Below are 4,867 nucleotides of genomic sequence, written 5' to 3' on the forward strand. Positions count from 1 at the left end.
ATATGAATCAGGATCAGGCAAAAAAAAGAGATGCATAGGGCAAGGTTTGGGAGGGTCCCAAATGTGAACTTTCTGTGTCCTCAGAATGCTTCACCCTCCAGGCCCATGGTGTATATCACCAACCAGGAAGCTACCTAAACTACGACGTCCAGAGTTTTTACTAGGGTTTCATTATATAGGCATGATTGATTGAATCATTGGCCATGTGACTGAGCTCAATCTCTAAGCCTTCTTTCCTCTAAGGAGATCATCTGATAATGCATATTTCAAAGCCTCAACTCTTGCATGGTTTCTCTGGCATGAGTAGTATGAAGGACCCACTGTGAATAATGCAGAATTCCTATTACTCAGAAATTCCTTGGGTTTAAAGGCTCCCTCCTAGGAACTAGGGACAAAGGCCAGCCAGATCCTGTAGTGTGTAACAAGACTGTGTCACTGTATTTTTCTTAGTTACTGTTGATATTTACTCCCTTAAGGTGGTAAAGATCTGTGGTCTCTGTCTCTTTAACATGAGATATTCATTAATTTCCTAGAAAAAGGCATACATTATCTAGAAAGCAACTCATTTTTTGACATATAAATTCATAAACTATATAATAAATTTCTAGCAGTGGTATCATATTGGAAGTATCATAATTAGAAGAATAATAAAACAGGTTTTTAAAGCATAAAGATCTATATTTTTAGGGTCCTCTTATCTGATTCACAACACTCAGCCCAGTTCCTTCCTGTCCTTCAATGTGAAGGTGGCACCAACTAGTCACCGTTTCGTGCTCTGTTCAGAAGACTGTAGGATCATATACTCCATTTAGAACCTGTTTTGACTGCTGAGCATCAGAGCTTTCTATTAAGCTAGACTCATTAGTTTTGGAAAGCTTTCAATTAGCCAAACTGCTGTAATTAACTTTCTCACTATAATTTTCAGCCTTTCCTGCTAAACAAGGGCTGACGGAGAGGAGCATTTGTCTCTGTGTCTCCCACTTATCTGGACCCAAACCAAACTGAAATTGTCCATGTCCCCTGCATTACCATAATGGCAGGTTGACCTGCCAAGGGCACATGTCTGTTACTTGACAGGTGATTTTCTTTGGGGTTTCCTTTATGTTTACCAGGGTGTCACTTTCCTATCTCTTATCAGTAGAAGGACTGACTGTATGTTCCTCTTTTCCTGGGACTTACTTCCGTTATCTGAGATGAATAATTAATGGTGTCCTTGTCACTATTAAGAGTGTGTACTTTGGGTAAAAATCATATAGTCACCCTGTTCTTTGGCCAAGGGATTTCAGTTGGTCTTTTAAAAGAAATGTCTCATTTTTTCCCCCAAATAAATATTGTTTTAATGTACTTTTCTACTTTTGAAAGTAATCCATACATATCTTTAAAAATTTTCATAAAACAGAAAGATAAGAAGAAAGTGAAAGTTTTTAAAGAGAATGTTTGAATTCTGGAATTATCTTTTCTAAAAATAATCAGAAAGTGTTTTGAATACAAGTATCTTATAAATGTTTTTGTTGCATTTTCTTTTTTCAAAAATGAGAATCATAGAGCCTGGATGGAAATGCCACATTTTTTTCCCTAGACTCAGAATCACGTTTTGAAATGAAATCTCATGCAGAAGACTAAGCTATAAAACAGGGAACAAGGAATTTGCTTCGGTGGGATTGGAGCCAGGCCCCTGAGCCTCGTCCATGCTTCCTCCAGGGTCCCTACTTTGCAGAAAATTCTTTTGACTCCTCAGAGCGCAGCAGGAGACTAGTTTCCGAGGAGAGATAATAAGTGAAAGTATTTTTTCATGCTAAAGTTCTCTCGAAATATCAGGTTCTCCTGTTACTATTAACGCACTCATGTAGAGGGTTGAGTTCACACATTATTTGGTAGCAGAACCTGTGTGGAGGAACCAGGTTCCTGTGTCTCTCACAGCGCTTTTTAATTCACCCATCTGCACCCTTCCAACAGCTTTTCTTTTTCCACATTAATATTCAAATGACTGATTGATCACCTAGTAGTCCATTTGTTTGATTTTTAGCTTCTAGTTATATGTTACTGTATCTTCACATTTCAGATATCATTTTACTATTTATAACGTACTATTACTTTTCATAATAGTACTTTTTATTTTATTTTATTTATTTATTTTTTTGGCAAGGCAACCCTTGGTTGACCTCACAGATTGCAAAGACCTTGTCAGCTTATAATCCCTAATTTTTTTATTTTTTATGCCCGCAGCACCTGGTCTTCCTAGGTGGTCTCCCTAGGTGGTCTCCCATCTAAGTACTAACCAGGCCCGACCCTGCTTAGCTTCCAAGATCAGATGGGATCGGGCACGTTCAAGGTGGCATGGCCATAGACCATAATAGTACTTTCTAAATGTACTATTGCATTTTAAACTTTACTAACGTAAGACTGTTTTCATTTGGTTTTGGTGAATTATAATAAAATGGGAAGATCTTACACAGGCAGTAGATTTCTAAATAAAGAACATGAACTCTTCATTTTTATATTTTAGCTAAATGGCAGATATATGGAAGCTTAAAATTAAGTATATTTTATATTTCAATTTAGTCGGATAAAACATGTATAAAGATGATTTAAGTGATGATATATAGAAATACCTAGAGTAATAAGAAAATGATCTTACCTTTTTTATAATGCACTAAGCTCACTAAATGCTTTTATATATATCATGTCATTTACTGATAATACTCTTGTGTTTATATATATATATATATATATATATATATATATATATATACACATATATATATGTATATAAAATTTAGGTAGCTTTATGTACACTCCTACTTCTAAGCTTGGTTTAGAAATACTAAGTGACTTGTATCAAATCACAGAGTAATAAGTGGGAGAAGTAGCAGTTTAACCTTTTTTTTCTGACTTTAAACCCAGTCAGAGCTATTGTATAAAGCCATGCAGGTTATGCAGATTTGCTCTGTGTCCCATTCACAGAGATAATCGAGTGAACTGCAAACCCAAGAGTTGGGCAGTGCGCAACCTCTTCGGCTGTACGTGACCCCACCAGTAGCCCTTCCAACGCAACGTTTCTCCCTCTGTCTGGCTGGGGAAATAGACGTGGGCACCGCCACGTGTAGCTGATGTGATAAGTGCTACTTACAGTGTAATCTGAGTATTGCGGAGCCAGAGGAGGAGGGGATTGGTTTGCTTAGGGGATTACGGAGATCAATATAATGAAAGAGTTGACCATTACTTGGGGGAATTTAATATTTTTATTAATGGTAGAGACTGCATTGTGTATTAAGAAAGTGATTCAGAAAAGCGAATTGCCCCAGCTCGAGGGCTCCTCACGTAGAATAGGGAAGGGCAGCTTTCATCATCTGAGCTCCTAAGTCTTTCCGGGTTCCTAGCCATCTAGTTTTCATTCCTTAAAATGCCACCGTCACAACTGGAATTAATCCTGGTCTTCCATCTGTGTGTAAGGTAGACGCCAAGATCAGAATCTTTTTTCGGTTCCGCAAATTGCTTAAGATGATGTCATGCTGACTACTGTTCTCTGATTTCAAAGAAAAGTTTTTTGTTTATTCCCACAGAACAGTATAAACTGGCCTCAGTCCAGGCTCTTGCTAGAGATTTCGGTTGTTTTTTTTTTTTTTTTTTCTTATCAGTAGCGGGGCCGAGAGAAGTGACATTTATAGAAGATCATTCATCTAATCAATATTTCAGAAATTGTGTTTGGCTAACACTAACCCTGAGAGATTTTTTGGGTTCGGAAATGGCTATTCTGGGAATATGTAAATAAGGATGTCATAATGAACACTGCAAACCAGCCCATGAGATGAGTATCAGTTTATGGTATGTGTTTTGTTGTTAACTGAGTATGAATGAATGAAGAGCTTGAGGGGCCAGAACAAAGAGACTGTGGAGTGTTTAGAAATGGGACTGGGTTGGCGAGCAGGGAACATCGTGGATTTCAATGTAAGTCACTGATGGGGAACCATTGGAATGTTGGGCAGGATTGCATTGCCCCTTAGGAAGTTCATTCTGGCGGCAGAGGGGAGAACAAGAGGGAGGAAGGTGGCTGCACTCAGAGGGACCTGAGAGGTGATGGTTGCGGTAATTCCTCAGGAGGGAGGCTGGGCTGGACCAAGACGATGCGAGTGGGGATGGAGACAGCACAGAGGTGCATTCGAGTTGTGGTTAGACAGGACTTGTTGGTCGAGTGGATATTGTTGGAGCAAAGGGATAGAAGAGAGAGAAAACGGTAAAGATGACTCCCAAGTTTCTTGTCTTTATCTGGGTATCGAATGTTGACTGATAAGTACATTGTACCAGATAGCTTTCTAGACACTGAGGATGTGACGATGAGCAAGTTACAAGGTGCTGGCCCTTTTTACATTCTAGTGGGAGAGACAGACAATCATCAAATAAACCAACGTATCTGTTTTTATTAATTGGGCCAAGGTTTATGCCACCAAAACAGCGGATGAGGTGGGAACAGAGATCAAAAAGATCAGGGAGAAAGTGGGTGGCAGAATACTACAAAGACGACCCATAATTCTTTAGAGCGATTCTTTGTGGAGACAGAAAATTCTAGATAAATTTGTGTCTGTAGACAGTGTATATGACTTATAAAGAAGTTTCCAGGACTGACCAGAAGAGGCAAGGAAGGCAGTTTTAAAGGTTGTGACATCAGTACCCATGAGAAAGACCAATAACTGACCTAGGGCATGTCATTGTTCAGAGAGAAGGAGTTCCATTAGAAGACAATATTGAAATTATAATAGAAAGACTTTGTCACTGTTGGATGCGGAAGTGTTTGGATGGGGCAGTTAGGTGGCACCAGTTCCTGGAATGAGCACTTGGGTGAGGATGCAGGTTTTGAGGTTAGAGGCGT

General features: G+C 39.0%; 1 protein-coding gene and 1 pseudogene across 1 annotated transcript in view; one reads left to right on the forward strand and one right to left on the reverse strand.

The window, feature by feature from the left end:
• The window catches only part of DNAH5 (dynein axonemal heavy chain 5), a 223,620-nt gene that overhangs the window by 123,274 nt on the left and 95,479 nt on the right, over window positions 1-4,867 (forward strand). The gene's annotated exons all lie outside the window — the stretch shown is intronic.
• LOC111742436 lies at window positions 2,218-2,349 on the reverse strand (annotated as a pseudogene).

Source organism: Pteropus vampyrus, unplaced genomic scaffold, assembly GCF_000151845.1.
Source record: "Pteropus vampyrus isolate Shadow unplaced genomic scaffold, Pvam_2.0 Scaffold94, whole genome shotgun sequence".
Classification (NCBI taxonomy): domain Eukaryota; kingdom Metazoa; phylum Chordata; class Mammalia; order Chiroptera; family Pteropodidae; genus Pteropus; species Pteropus vampyrus.